The sequence below is a fragment of the Pundamilia nyererei genome, unplaced genomic scaffold (genome assembly GCF_000239375.1).
Source record: "Pundamilia nyererei isolate P.nyererei 1_Seehausen unplaced genomic scaffold, PunNye1.0 scaffold00064, whole genome shotgun sequence".
In the NCBI taxonomy this organism is placed as follows: Eukaryota; Metazoa; Chordata; class Actinopteri; order Cichliformes; family Cichlidae; genus Pundamilia; species Pundamilia nyererei.
The window spans coordinates 1,946,916-1,962,524 of NW_005187465.1; the positions used below are offsets into that span (position 1 = coordinate 1,946,916).

Consider the following 15,609-nt stretch of genomic DNA (forward strand, 5'->3'; position numbering starts at 1 on the left):
AGGTGAAACGTCTTCAAGCAACTTAAAGAAGTCCAGACGCTTTTCTTTGCAAGCTCCTTTGACTACGATGACCTGGATGACTGAGAACCTTCACAGACATATTTCCAGAAAGACGTCAATGACTTTGATGTAGCTTGGTGTTTCTTTAGATTGTGGTACGATGTTGCTTTTTGTGATCTTTTAGCCTGTTTCACCTTGACAAACAGGTTTTTATCTAAGTGATTTCTTGATGTAACAGGTCTGACAGTAATCAGGCCTGAGTGTGTTTAGTGAAACTAAACTCAGCTTTCCAAAAACTGTGGTTAATCACAGTTTTATGATTTAACAAGAAGTTAAAGAATTAATAATAAAATGAGAAAAAAAACCTGTTAGTCTCTTATTGTTGTAACGAGTATGGTATAAAAGCAATATTTTTTGGCATTTTAATCTCTTAGTTAACCACATTTACTTCCTGCTTATTTACCACATCTGTGAATACAAAACACAAGAGAGTTTCGCTCTGCATCTAAACTATGTTGTGATTTTGTCTGGGGATACTTTTATGGTTATGTTTACAGAAAACTGGCTTTGTAATTAAATCACAATAACAATTATGGTAAATTTGTATATATATATTTCTTGGTAGATGCGGTTTCCGTATGACCCCGTGGTACCAAAGAAGTGGGAGGATTTACAGATTGGAAGTCTTTGTGTCAAAAACAGCTGGTTTTAGGGTAAATATTCACACAGAGACAAACAACAGACTGCATGCCTCGAGGTCAGTGGCTCCACGATGCATGAAATAGCCAAGTTACAGTAGAGATAGTGAAGCTGAAACTTTTGTAGGCATACAAACGAAGATAAAACTGATGGACATGAGTGCTGCTTGGCTCAACAACATCTGTAAGGAGCAGCATTTGGTGCTGGAACTATTTGGGCTCTTTATGGTATGCTCCAGATACTCACAGATACAAACACTGCTGTAAAAGTTTCCTTATAAAAAGTTGTTTTTATTTATTAATATTTTTTTTATATATATAAATAGCTGAAGATGTGGTCCAAAAGAGATGTACTGCCCCAATCAGGCTAATGAAACCTGACACAGAGAAGTCTGATTACTAGCATCATGGAAAGCACATCTGAGCCAATAGAGAGCACTAAAACTACCCCTGAGCTCTGGAACAATAAAACGTCCTTAAGCTGTGGAAATAAAAATATGCTTGGACAAAAAGCACAGAAATATCTGAGGTTACTTTTCAGAATAAGCCTGGAGTTAATTCACATCACATGATCCCTGCCAAGACTTCCCAAAGACCTTCTCGAGGTCTTCGTCTCACTTCTGAGGGACTCGGGGTTTTTTTCAGTTTAAATTTTCTCTGGAATATTAAGTCATGAGGCCATAAAGCTGACTTCATGTGCTCTAGGTGTCAATAAAACTGCACATATCACGATTAATGTTAGTCATTTAACTCATCTCATTCTACGCTTTGAAAAACTGATAAAAAGACAAGTCGTGTCTGCTTCTGTAGAGTTTTGGCAAGACATTTTTTGTTTTTGTTTTTATAGAACGTTTGTACAAAAACACAAGATTCTTCATCTTGGCTCATAAACACAATGCAATGAATCACGTATCCCTCATATTTATAGAGGATTAGATTTGGCAGCAGCACTCCTGACAGGACCATGAATCTTCGCTCTCCTCTGCATACTTCTGACACAAGGGATTAGGAATAATAATCAACAGCAATACATGTGTGACAGACAACAAAAAGTAGGGGATTAGAGACACAGGGCTACTTCCCGCTTTGCATCACAAGCTGAAGGTTAACGTGATGGACATGCTTAGCAGTATTTGATTATTTGTCCAGTTCATCATGGTTTGTGTCTGCTGAAAAACTCAGTACCGCAAAGACAGAAGAAGCAACCTTGTTGTTTGAAACATGCATTTTTTATTAGATCCTTTAAAGGAGAATGTGTTCTTTTCCAATTCTGAGAAATACGATCTGGTATCAAGATGCTGTTTCAAAACAACGTGGAACACAGATAAGAACACTTTGTCTCGTGGAGCGCTTTGGCGAAGCAGAGGAACAATTTAGGGCTCTTGTTTTTGAAAAATTGGGTAATAGGCCTTTAAGGGAGAGAGATTATTTTTATCTTAATTATGTGTTGATGTGTGGATAGGAAAGAGATAAAACTCTGCAACTCTAAGGAGTGAAATTCCATTCACCTCTGTGACAAACTGAGAAGCTTGCCGAGGAATAGCGACCACCGGCATGCTGTAAGTGGAAACACCTGATGTTATTTGCTCAGATTAAATTAAGAGGAATGGGGGATTGTTTAAAGAGGAAGCGATGTAGAGGTGTAAACAAACAGACACTATCACCTAAGTGTCTTAGGTCACCACATATTTGCGCAATAACCCTGTGTGATGCAGTGTGGCAACGCTTAGTCATATACCAGCCGTAGCCTGTAAATATGAAAAGACAGTGTGCAAACATGTATTGTTTTCCTGTCAATGCTTTTGATTTATTCCAGACCAATTATTCATGCTACTGTAAACCTATAACCTTTTCATTTAAAGCATATAAAGATATTAAGCCGTCAGTGATTTCAAAAGTCCAAAGAAGCTTTGACATAAATGTCCGTCCTGAGGGGAGAGTGTGGCTTTAATTAGAGCCAAAAGGCTTGAAAGCTGCCAGTGTTGTAAAGCTCTGGCTTGCCAAACCATGGCGCCTGTCAGCTCAGCACAGCCTGCAATTTGTATTTCATGTGCGCCATCAGAGCGAAATGAAAAACATTAGTTCAGGCATGTCACATGAATAAAATCTAGAAGTTGGCTAGCAAGAAAAGGCTGTACTTGAAAGCATCAAAATGTTGCTGTAATGATGAAACCGAGCTACAAAGTACATTAAGTAGAGTAAAAAGCATGCAATTAATCTAGCAAATGAAGCACAGATCTTTTTTCTGGACATAATGCAAATGCACGAGGACCGTGCCCTTAGCAGCAATAGCATGTTAAACACAAAATCATGAGGAAACTGATCAAAGAGCTGCATGCGCAAGAGCCATGGGACTTGTAAAGGTTTATAGCAGCGAGCGAGTAAAACAAATGCCTGATATGGTTGCTGATGACTTATATTCCAAAACCTGACAAATGAATGTATTCATATTCACACTAACAAACAAGCTCCTCACGCTGATCTGGATAATAGTGTGTAAATCAAATAAAATCAACAGCAGAATGAAGGTTATGATACAATACAGACAGAACACAGGCATTAGCATGTCTTTATTGGCAAATAACCATGTTTTCACAGGGGACTTCTTCCTGAATAAATCATGAAACTAGCAGGTTATTTCAGAACTTTAGACAGATGCACGAGTGCTGCTCTGAACTTCACTTGTTGTTGTAAACCCTGACAGACATGCAAAATATTCTACATGATGATATAAGAGGTCGACCTGAGAAACGTGCATCTATGCAATCTTCAGCATGTTCTGCAGGCGCTGACCCACCGGCCTGTGTGCTGCTTCTTGCTCTGTAAAGGGCAGCCCCACACATGTCTGAGTCGGGTTTACTATTTACTTATTATTTGACAGGAAACCCTTCAGGTGATGCTCTGTGGGTGACCTGAAGAAGCCAGTGGAAATTTACAGCTCTGTGTTGATGTGCAGACTTGTTGCTGACTGTTAGCCCTGTTTGTTTGTTTTTTTAAATTAATGATGGATATGCTAAGCAGGATTCTTTACTCTTAAAAAGAGTCTTTTTTTGGTCACTGGAACATACAGAGAAATACAAAAACAGGCTATGCTTCTTGTGACTAATCTTCGAGTTAGTTAAAGACAAAAAAGACAAAAGAAAAGGACAAATTATACAGCGTGATTCTACGAATAAATTAAAGTTTTGGTTATAAATGTTTTTGTTACAGTAATTTTATATTCAAATGAACTGATATCTGTAACACAGATTGTGTGTTATATGCTGTTATGCTCTTATGCTTTATGACGTGTTATTTAACAAGGGACTTAACTTAAAAGCTGAGAAATGTTAAACCTGAACTAACGTTATGTTCATGTTGTACACTATGTGTTGCCCTGTTTTTACAGGGCATGATTATTATTCTATTAAAATAGTGTAAGGCTTTCTTTTAGGGTTAAAGAACAAAGACAAAGCAAAAATCAGCCCAAAAAGCACTTCACAGCAGTTCACAAGGTAGAAATGAAGGCTACAAGGCTGTAAGGATTTTTACATGTTTTTTGATTTTATCTAATCTACATAGGGTCAAAAGCATAAATGCAGGCTCAAATATATACATATACTCAGTTATATTTGTTTATATGTCCATTAGCAAATTGCACCTTGACCAGGACACTTTTGGTAGTTATCAAGAACTTTCTGGTATAGTTGTGGGTGAATATTTGACTGCTTTTCTTTGCAATATTGGTAGGGTTCATTTAAATTCGTTGCTTTCCTGGCACAGACTCCACTTTTAAGTGTAGTACACAGTTGTTCAGTAGGGTTGAGGACAGGGCTTCGGGAAGGCCATTCAGTCAGCTTAATGTTAGCTTCCATTATCCATGCCAAACCCAGTTTTGAAGTGTGTTGATTGTTCAGGTGTCTGTTAATTTGAAGGGAAGTTGAAGACCTTGCAGTTAGTCTTTATTTGTCATTATTCCATCCACTTTGTTGCAATAAAGTAGATGCAAGATGTTGCCGTCACCACGTTTGACAGCTGGTACAGTGCTCTGAGGTTTTAAAGCCTCACCTTTACTTCTCCAAACATACCTCCTGTCATTCTGTCCAAATAGCTCAATTTGGATGTCTTCTCACCATAAAACGTTTCTCCGGAAAACATTCAGCTTGTCCATGCGAGCAGCTGCAGATTATAGGCAAGCTTGACCGTTTCCTTTTTTTGAGCAGCAGTTTCTTTCTTGGTCGGCACGGTTTCAGTCCATGAATAAAATTCACTTCACTGTGGACAGTGACAATGCTGTTCCCGCAGTTTCCAGTTGTAGCCTTGGTGGTTCCTGGGTTGTTCCTGAACATCCTAAACATTTTCCTCACATCTGACAATGACCGTTAGGGTCTTCCTCTAGACCTTGGCAAAGTGGTGACACATCAGAAAAACGTCTTCTTCTGTACTCTTGTTTGAACTGATCACAGGTTTTAACAATCTGCAGTTGTTTAGAAATGGCTCCAACAGAGCTTCTTCTCAGTTCTTCTTCTTAGATCTTCAATGAGTTCAATGTACGCTCCTCTTGTTCCGAGTACTGGTCAATCCATTGGGTGCTGTCAAGAAGTCCTTTTCACGATGGCATAAAGAAACTACCAGCTGTAGTCAATTACTAACAAGAGGACCTAACAATGCCTTGGCCTTGTCAAGTTACAAGATATTGTAACCCAATATATTTGAGCATGCACTGTATATATACTTCTTACATTGTGTGGATTAGAGAAAATCCAAAATAAATTCAAACCTATGCATCCAATTCTTGTTCTTTAAAGTCATAAAAGATGTAGACGTAGAATCATTCCACCCTGGAAAAAAGATCCAGTTAAAAATAAATCATACAAAGCCCCAAATTACCATGACATTCATGATGGGTGCATAGAAATTTCTCACCACAACTGTATGTTTTATGTGAATCTTGCCACAGTGAGAAGTGATAAATGCTTAAATCCCGAGTATGTTTCCAAACAAACAACAAAGCTGCACTCTGACATCTAACAGTAATACGTAAGTGTAGAGCACCAGGAAAAAGCCCAAACCCTGCACAGTAGTACTGCTGCCAGTTTTAATCCCAAAGACAGCCACCACCCTGCAGGCCATTTCCTGAATTACCGTGGTAACTGTGTTGAGTGTGTAAAATCTATTGCCAAACTCAGGCACTTACTGATCTCTTACAGTCAGCAAGAAGCAAAACCCTGCAAGTCATCTGCAAGGCCCTACATGCTCAGAAACCAGCACTGCCACTACTTCACATCAACATCTAGGTCACTTCATGACACAGTTTAGAATTCCTCTTAACAGCCATCAAACTGGGAATGAATACAGCTCATGTCTTTTTGGCTGCAGTTCATTCATTTACAGGTATAACTTGAGCAATGGAAAACATACATGCCTGCATGACCCACATCCTTTTCCTCCTACACGTCCTGTGAGAAAAAGAGAGCGAGCAGCCGGACTCAGCTGCGGGAGGAAAGTGAATACTCTCACAGGTGTTGACAGAACTTTATGTGGGGATAATATGAGACAGAAAAAACAAAGCGCTCCTTACTTCAAATCCTCTACATTGCAAAGTTAGCCGTGTTTTAGTTCATGAAAGAAGAGTAAACAGTGCTTGAGCTCTCATATTTATGTGATGCTAAGAGGATCTAACTTTTAAGGTTTCGTATTTGTGACGAGATAGCCAAAGATGAGAGGAGAGTTATTTCATTATTGGCGTCAAGGGTGTTGTGGAGGTTACTGAGCCCAGAAATTACAAGAGCAGGAAATGGGAGGCCTAACAAAAGATGAGGGTAAAAAAGATAAAGAGGATGGAAGGTGTGAGCATAATACTAGAATCCTCAATGGACATCCTCCTTAGGATCAGGGTGTAGGCCAAAATAGTGGCTCCCAATCCTACTCTAACTCAGTTTTCAGTGTCTAAACAACATAAATGGCATTGGGAGAGAATTACAAAGGACAAAAGAACCCCCCCTCACCATTATTGTCTGTAAGGAAATGCCTATAAAAGTCCATCAATTTTAAATCAATGACTATCACACCCTTGTATACAGGATGTCCACATCCCAGATAATGGATATCCTGTTTAAGACTTCCTCTTACATCTCCCACTCATTGTTACGAATGTAGATACATTTAAAAAAGCTAATAAAAACCTTTAAAATTGTTGTGGGCTGATAGCTTAGAGCTTGTAGTTTTCCACTGCAGTGTTTTGCCCGTACACAAACTAAAGCCTGCTCAGACATGATTGTTCATCAGACGCTGGAGTATAAACAGATTATAAATGGACCGTAAACCATAAATTGTGTCCTTTTCCAGCGGATTTATCTATAATTATATGCAGATATCTGTTGATCCCTTTCATAGCGTTTAAATACTTCCCTGACTCCCTGGGTGTTTTTCAGTGTGCTTCTTTTTCTAGTTAGTTTTCTGTTTTATTTTAAAGGATTTCTTCCATTTTACTGCTTTCCTTAAGTTAAACAAGTGCTTTTTTCCTGCTGTGGAGAGAGGCAGTCGAAGTGTACATCTCTGGTCCAAGTGATTTATTTAAGTATGTAGAGTGAAATTTGTTTTAATTCATTCTACACAAGTTAAAAACTTTAGGAAAACACAATTAAATCTTGTTGTTTGAACAACTACTTTGTTAATCAAGGCAATTACTGCAAGTCTTGCTTAATAAACCAATATGGGGGCTGATGATTTCACTCATTTCAATCGAATTATTTCAATTAGATTTGTTTTCATTTGTTACACATTTAGAAACCCACTACTTTACAAAAAAAGTCACAATCAGATTATGATAACATTAACTTTATTAACTGGATTTAGTGGACAATATAAAAGCTTACCATTTTTGTACACCTGCAAGCATTATGCCACTTCAAAAGGTAAAACGTTAGAATACTTATTTACTAGGGGTGCAACGATATTCGTATCGATATTGAACCGTTCGATACAGTGCTTTCGGTTCGGTATGCACATGTATCGAACAATACAACATTTGTAATTTATTTTATCAACTTTCCTTCTGACGATGCTGTCTGTGTTGAGCGCTCAGTGAATCTGCGTTCGACTACTCCGCCTAGGCTGCACTGTCGAGCACTGAGCGCTCAACACAGACAGCATCGTCAGAAGGAAGAGCGCAGGGCACCTCCCCCACCCTCATTCAGATGTGGTGTTTGGAATTATTTTGGTTTTCATGTGACGTATGACCCTGAAGGTAAGCGAGTCATGGACTAAAGTAAAACAGTATGTTGGATGTGCCACACAATGCTCAATTACATGGGTGGGAACTAGTGTGTTAGCGCAGTTAGCTCGTGTTGGCCGTCTAGCCCCATGCACGGGGCGATCGGCGGTAGCTCGTTAACGGAGATTTGCCGTGTTGTAGCGTTAAGGTCATTTCAACGAGATTAACCTGAAAGCACTGGGAACACAACGAATATGACTGCACATTTACGCCGACATCATCCTAGTGCAAAGACAAAAACAACAAGCATGCTACTAACTTTAGCCGAGTCATTTAGACAGCCGTTAGCACATGATTCTCCTTATGCTGCTGAGAATATAGCCCAGAAGAAGCGGATAGTATAGCTTTTATTTTGGAAAGAGACATTTCTCTGTAATAAACTCTCTTTTCCAAAGCTGTCAAAATAAAAAACACGCACAAGGGTTAGGGTTAAATTTAAAAACTGTACTTTTGAGTTAAAATATATATATTTAAAATTTTAATAAATGACAAATTAAAAAGGCATGAACATTTTTTTGTATCGAAAAAATATCGAACCGTGACACCAAAGTATCGAACCGAACCGTGAATTTTGTGTATCGTTGCACCCCTATTATTTACATACGTAATGTGTTGGAACCAAAGCTTCCACAACTAAAAACAGATGCAAAATTTGCTCAATATATCAAAAAAATGTTGCGTGACCCATGGGTCAACATTTTTCCTCCAAGTGGTGTGAAACAGTGTGATCGGCTTTGAGATGTGTTTTCTCACCTTTAGTGGTGTGTCAGAGGTATCACAGTGTCAGGGGTGATGCGTATATATAAAATTCAAATAAGAACACACGTCATTATCTATATAACCCAAATTAAACCAAAATGAAGAAGCATTGTGTGCAAAACTAATAACAGCCTGTGATCCAATAACTTGTAGAACCACCTTTAGCAGCAATAACTTGAAGCAATAGTTTTCTGTATGACTTTATTAGTGTTTCACATCATTGTGGAGGAATTTTGGCCCACTCTTCTTCACAGCGTTGCTTCAGTCCACTCCTGAGGTCCCACCACAGCGTTTCAGTCAGTTGCGTTCTGGACTTTGAGTCATTGCAACACCTTCTGTTGCAGATTTTCTGCTTTGCTTGGGATAATTTTACTATTGCATGACCCAGTTTTAAATAAATAACGACGCTATAAAACATGCTGTAATATGTCACGTCTTGTTGTATTTCAGCTAAGGACAAGATGATCGTTTATTATGTTTTGATATGGCAACCATTAATTAATTAAAAGAGGATCTACTTTCTTTTTTTACTTTTTACATGATTGTATAAGATTATTTCTGCACAACTGCACTTTACTCTGACCTAATCAGCCACCCTTGGGATTCCTTGTATGGGTGCAGTATGTTCTGTTCTTGTACCTGGAAGCTTGACATGATTTTATTGGAGGATTTCATGTTTCGTGTAATATATCGGAGTTGGTTTTCCCCTCAGTTTGCTCACTCTCACGCTTCACGTTAAGCCTTTCTCTCCATGTTTCTATCACAGAGAATCACAGTGGGTTGAAAGTCATTCTGAATGAAACTGCCCCACAAAAAGGGAACAGGTCACTTCACAGAGGAATTTTAGAAACATCACTTTGTAATGATTCATTTTGGGTACTGCTCATCTCCTCATGAAAGTACCACCACTGACACAAAAACTCCAATTTAAAAACATTTTTGTGTGCGATTCATTTCCCTGCAGAGTTCTCACACGAGGCTAATGGAAACATCTGTTTGCCTCTGTGTTATTTGCCGATGATGTCGTCCTTTGGGCCACATCTGCAATCTCTGGTGTACACTTAAGAAGTTTACTGCTGTGTGTGAAGTCAGAATCACATTCACATAATCCGCTGTAACTATTATTGCCACAGTGAGGTAAAGAATAAACAAAGGCGGCAGCTGTGACCTGTTTGTTATTAGTTTGCGGCAGGAGTTCATCATCTTCAGTTTGACATGTGGCTTTCCTCTGGCTGTCTTGGCTAACAACAGATCTTTAAAGTATTTTATGTAAAATCATAAACTGTTGGAGCTTATTGGCTCTTACATTATAGCACTGGTGTGTCAGGCCAAGTTGAAGTGCTTCAGGGGCTCCGCTTAGCCCTGACATAAAGCTGAAGCAAAATGCCCCGTCATGTTTCTGAGGTGCAGCACGTTTGGCAGCTGGGCCACAGTGTGCACTGGCTTTCTAATTCAGCACTTGTTTTGTAGACGTATCAGTGCAATCACGCAGTCGACTGAGAAAAAAGCCATTTGGAGTTTCACATTTTTTAGGACTCATTGTGATTGAAGCGTATGTATTTAGAGCGCTATGTGTACTCACATCAAATCGGTATATTTAAAAAAAACAACCACAAAAACAAATCTCGATGTTGAGGTTTTTCAATCTGTGGAAAATTACAGAGATATTTATGTCCATGTGATGAGAATGTTTTGTTTAGCCATCGTTTGAGTCACTGAATCATTCCCTAATCTACTTTTTTTTATTTCAAGCACTTACAGTTATTACAAGTGATTAAACTGTTTATTAGCTGTAATCTGCCACTTCGAAACCTGTTCGACAGATGGGCTTTTAAGGAGCAAGCATCTAAAAATCTCCGTCACATAAACGTGATGGTTTTGTCTTAGAAAGGATTTGTTTTCATTTGTTTATGAGAGAAGTAAACCAAATTTCTAATGCCAATCTTATAAAGTCTGCGGTCGGGTAGTGTTTCATTATTTTTTCCTCTTTCAGCTCAGACTGTGAGGCAGGCACTGAGAAAAAATATTTATCTGAGTAGGCTCTAGGATAAAGTTTGATTTGCCAATTAAACAAATAAGCCAGGACCTATAAATTCTGAATACTGCTGATGAAAAATCCATTTTACTTTGCTATTCTGGCAGAAAATAATGAGTTTGATGGCAGCCTTTAAGCTCTGCAGAGAACCATGTAAGGATATTTCAGTCTGAGAGGAACTGATTGGAAGCACCTGGTGGTAAGTGTGTCAGACAGGCAGGTTGTCAGACTGTTCTGTTCTCATGGATGGACATGCCTTTTCTGAATAAATGCAACATGTGTATGTTATTCAATGAAAGTATAGGAGCTCCAGCTTGGGTCTCATTTCTAATGTCTCTAGACAAAGCCTCAGTCACACAGGCCCAGAGAAAGGAGGTCCCCAGTCATTAGAGAACAACATGTATTTCCCATCCGACTGGCGAGTGGTTGCTCGCTATCACTCGGTGAAATCAGCAATAATTAGGGTGCTACATCAACTGCAATTAAATTTATATAGCACATTTCATTACATGTAAACTCAGTGTGCTTACCACAGATGATAAAAACATAACAACCTGCGTAGGTTACCTTACTGCTTTATGGCAGTGAACAGCACTGGTTAGCAGTTGTTGCTGTTTCAAAGAACAGGACCGCAATAACTGAAAGCACACTCACAACACTTAGATCTATTTCTGGGAACATTTAAAAGATCTGCGCCTGATGACCTGAGAGGTTTAACTGGTTGTAGATAATGAGTGAGAGATGTACTCGTGAACATTCAACACTCGCCATTTGCAGCGGAACTTGAAAAAGTGCATCACAAACTGGAAACAGAGAATGTTTGCCTTCAAAATAAAAGTTTTTCCCTTAACGATAGCAACTTTTAAGAGTCTGTGTTTTTGGTTTGTGCCCTACTTTTCACAATCTCACACAGTTAGCAGTCGAGTCGGTGTCTTCTATGCAAACTGCCAGGGATTACAACAATTTACGATTGAGCAACCGAAGCAGTTGCAAGGAGGTTTTCGGTATAGCACTGTATACCTCTTTGCAACCAATTTCAAGATAATGATTCCAGCAACCATTCTCCAACTAGTTGCAAATTATGCAACATTTCTTAGATGCCAGCGGTTGCCAGCACGTCTCCAGGACATCCAGTACATCCTGGAGACCTGCTTTGGAGGCAATTTCTATCCTTTAAACTGGATAGAAATTGCCTGCCTACTGCTTTAAAAACACATGCATATATGATTATTGTTTACAACAATGGAAACTGCATTCAAGTTGTTTTACTGTCTGGAGAATCTAAGCATTTAGATCAAATTGTAATGAGCGATTAAACCATCCTAACGTAAGTTTACATGCTTAACATCATGGCAAACTGGCAATAATAACACCGATTGCTTGCTGCTAATGAGAGCTGAACGTTTAAAAACTTTTACAGTATAAAGTTTATCATCAGTATTATTTCATAAGCAATTTGTCTAATGAATAAAACCTGAAACAAAAGCTGATACAACTGCATAAAAATGGTAGGACGTTGTAGAAAATGTGAATAAAATCAGGAAGCAATCATCTGCAAATCACTAAGACACTAAGTGTGTGTGTGTGTGTGTGTGTGTGTGTGTGTGTGCGTGTGCGTGCTTTAAGGTGCTGATTCCTGGAAGACACCACAGACAAGATGACCAGAGAGCCTGCACTTCAAAGCAGGGGATGAAGTGTTTTACATACGAACTAGCAGAGGACTCATAAAACCACAGCACCCTGCAGTGCGTTACTCAGACTGCTCTGCTCGTTTACTTCATAAGGCAGAGCTGCCTGACTGCATATGCTGATTAATGCCCCACGACGACTCTGCGAGCACATCAAAAAGGTCAGCTTTGTTTAAAATACTTCATGTGAACCCTTTCAGCGTAATCCATCATTGAAATGGTATGATGGTATATTGGGACCACTGTATATTCTGAGAGAAAAACTCCTTCATTTCCAAAGTAAGGCTGTAAATTATTTAAAAACAAAAAAGCCTCTGTGTATTTTCATCACTGAAAGAATATAAAAGGTAGCAACAGTATCCTCACCTGTTGCCTTTTGAATTCCTGTTTTCAAGCCAGTCTTTCTGAATTTGTCCATTGCCATGTTGCTATTGCTCGGTTCCATAGACAGTATGGCAACAATACACAGAGATACATGCGAAATCGTGCTATATAACATATAAACAAAACACTACAATTTCACTCACTTCACTGTCACCTCTACAGTCAAGAGACTCCAGTAGAGGTAAGGCCCAGCAGATAGCTGTATGTTGGGCCTACGAGTGACCACACCCTTGTCAATCAAATCTCAAAAAGTTGATTCAGTTCATCTGGATGTAGCATTTTCAGTGGGAGAAACATTTCATCACTCATAGAAGTGCTGAAGAAGTCTCAGAGACTTAAAACGCTATGTTCAGATGAAGAGAATCAAATTTTTGGGATTTCTTTATCTGGATGATTGCACATGCATCAAGACTTGTCAAAGTTGCTGCAACCTTTACTTTTAGGTTTGACACTGACTAGATGATCAGTGTACTGTATTTGTAGTCTAGGCATATATATATGTGTGCCCTCTCCTCAACGGGTAGGCTGATCTGAAGGAAACTGCAAGAACATTGTGACACATCATTAACCTATACGTTTAAAAAAAACATTTTTGTATATATCATCGTACCCCTGCCTATGTGTTTGTTTCACGTCTCACTTTCATCATGCACCGCCTGTACATAACTTACATTTTTTTTATCCGCGATAGAATTTTGTTCGAATCACCACTAAATAGAAAATGAAAAACTTAAAAATTAAGGCTCTAAGTATCACAGACATATTGCTTAAATGTACTAAATCAAATTCAAATTTTATTTGTCACGTACACAGTCATACACAGTACGATATGCAGTGAAATGCTTAGACAACTGCTCGTGACCTAAAGAAAAAAAACGAAAAGGCTATGAACAAGATAGGAAATAAATATGAAAATTAAAAAGGGTAAATTTAACTAGGAAGGAATAAAATAAAATATAAAAATTAAAGTTAAAAATAAAATAACTGTACAACAAAATACACAATACACAGTATAGAACTATATAAGAATGTATGAAGAAATATAAATATATATATACACAATAACAGCAGCTGTACAAGTATTAACTGGAAATGAAGAATATAATGACCAGTGTTGTGCAATCCACATTATTTAGTGTCTTGTGCAGTGCAAATATGCTTAAAGTGATGAAGTGAAAACAATGTCCAGAATGTCCAGTGTGTGTGTAAGAACTATATGTGTGGGTCAGTACTATGTGGTGGTGTGATTGAGAGACCGTATCGCCTGCGGGAAGAAGCTCCTCCTCAGTCTCTCTGTGTTGGTCTTCAGGGAGCGGAATCGCTTTCCTGACCTCAACAGAGAGAACAGTCTGTTGTTGGGATGGCTATGTCCTTTTATTAGGCCTTTAAATGTGTCTTCTTAAATGACAGGTTATAGACTAGGTTTTTACCAGTGGTAATAAAAAGAAAACCATTGTTTCACACGGATCTTTTTTTTTTTTTATTGCTTGCTTTGGGAGACAGCCTGAAGTGCCCTTTGAAGGAACAGTTTTCAGCATGTCCATGTTAACTTAATCTTTCATTCCTTTCTCACAAATGTATGACTTCTCAGATAGCAAATGAGTGATAGGAGATTTATTTTTTCTTTGTAAATTTCTCATTTTAAGCTATGTGTTTTTCTCAGGTTTTTGCTCCATCCTTCAGGGCTCTACAGGAATTCTTTTAAACTACAATGGCAAACTACAATGACCCTGATATGCAGCCCTATAAAAGTCTTCATTAGACCACAAACAGGTACTTACTAGTGTTTGTCAGTTGGATGACCCGGTTCCATAAATACCTGAAGAACATGTTTTAATTAATTTACAGTGAGCACACATCTTTATGTTGTAGTATGATTAGTACAGTTAGCTCCCCCCCCCCCCATTTAATATGTAAGTCCTGATTCCTTTAACACCATCACATAGACTAAGAAAAAATTATATTAAAAAAACCAAGCTGACGTGTAGAGACAAAGGAGAGCAATGACGACATCCATGTTCCATATTGCTGTTAACTTATTCCAGTATGTGTAGACTCGCATCGCTCAACATTTCCACTGCTATCTCCCAGGAGAAAAGCTGTTGTGTTACTCAGCCATCAGCGTGCTGTTGTCATGGACTGACTGGCCCAACGCTTCAACAACAGCCTTTCTGGAGGTTTACTCAGATTGTAAAGGAGTCAGCAATCCAGCCCAGCCCCACCCTACTGGAGCCCACCATGTCTTTGATGGCAGAAAAACAGCCATCAAAGCAGAAAAACCACATTATCTTTCTCAGGCTTCCCTTCCAAGCTAGCGAGAGAGAGAGAGAGACTGTCTGAAAAGGGGGGAAAAGGGCTGGGTTGTTACTGAAAGCAGAAATTAAAGAAGATACTGGAGGTAAGGTATCAGTGCTAGGACAGCCATCTATTTTTTTTGTTGTATTTTTGGGGTTTTTTTTTATTTGGTTTGTTGTGGAAACAGTAATCCAGATAGCTGTACCCCATGTAACATTTTAGCTTGTTAATGAAAAACAGCTTTTTTGTCCTGTTGGGAATGGAGAGTTGATGTCACCTGGGTTTATCTGCTTTCAGCGGACAGTCTGGGTCTTACCTAGTTTGATTCAGAAACTGTTGTTGTTGAAAAGTACCTTCGGTGAAGTTTTGCTGAGTAACTAGAGCACAGTTATGGACAATATGAGTATTTACTCATATTGTTGAGCAATTAGCAATAATGTCACTCTTACTATGTGTGGTTATTGACAGTTTACACCAATGAAAATGTCAGAAAAT

The 15,609-nt window shown here is 38.6% G+C and overlaps 1 long non-coding RNA gene across 1 annotated transcript in view; it reads left to right on the forward strand.

Moving 5' to 3' along the window:
* Window positions 1–12,581, forward strand: part of LOC102195021 (uncharacterized) — a 30,703-nt gene extending 18,122 nt beyond the window's left edge. The window contains exon 3 of the long non-coding RNA XR_311793.1: window positions 12,374–12,581. This is a non-coding gene — a long non-coding RNA (uncharacterized LOC102195021). The remainder of the gene's footprint in view (window positions 1–12,373) is intronic.
* The last annotated feature ends 3,028 nt before the right edge of the window (window positions 12,582–15,609 follow it).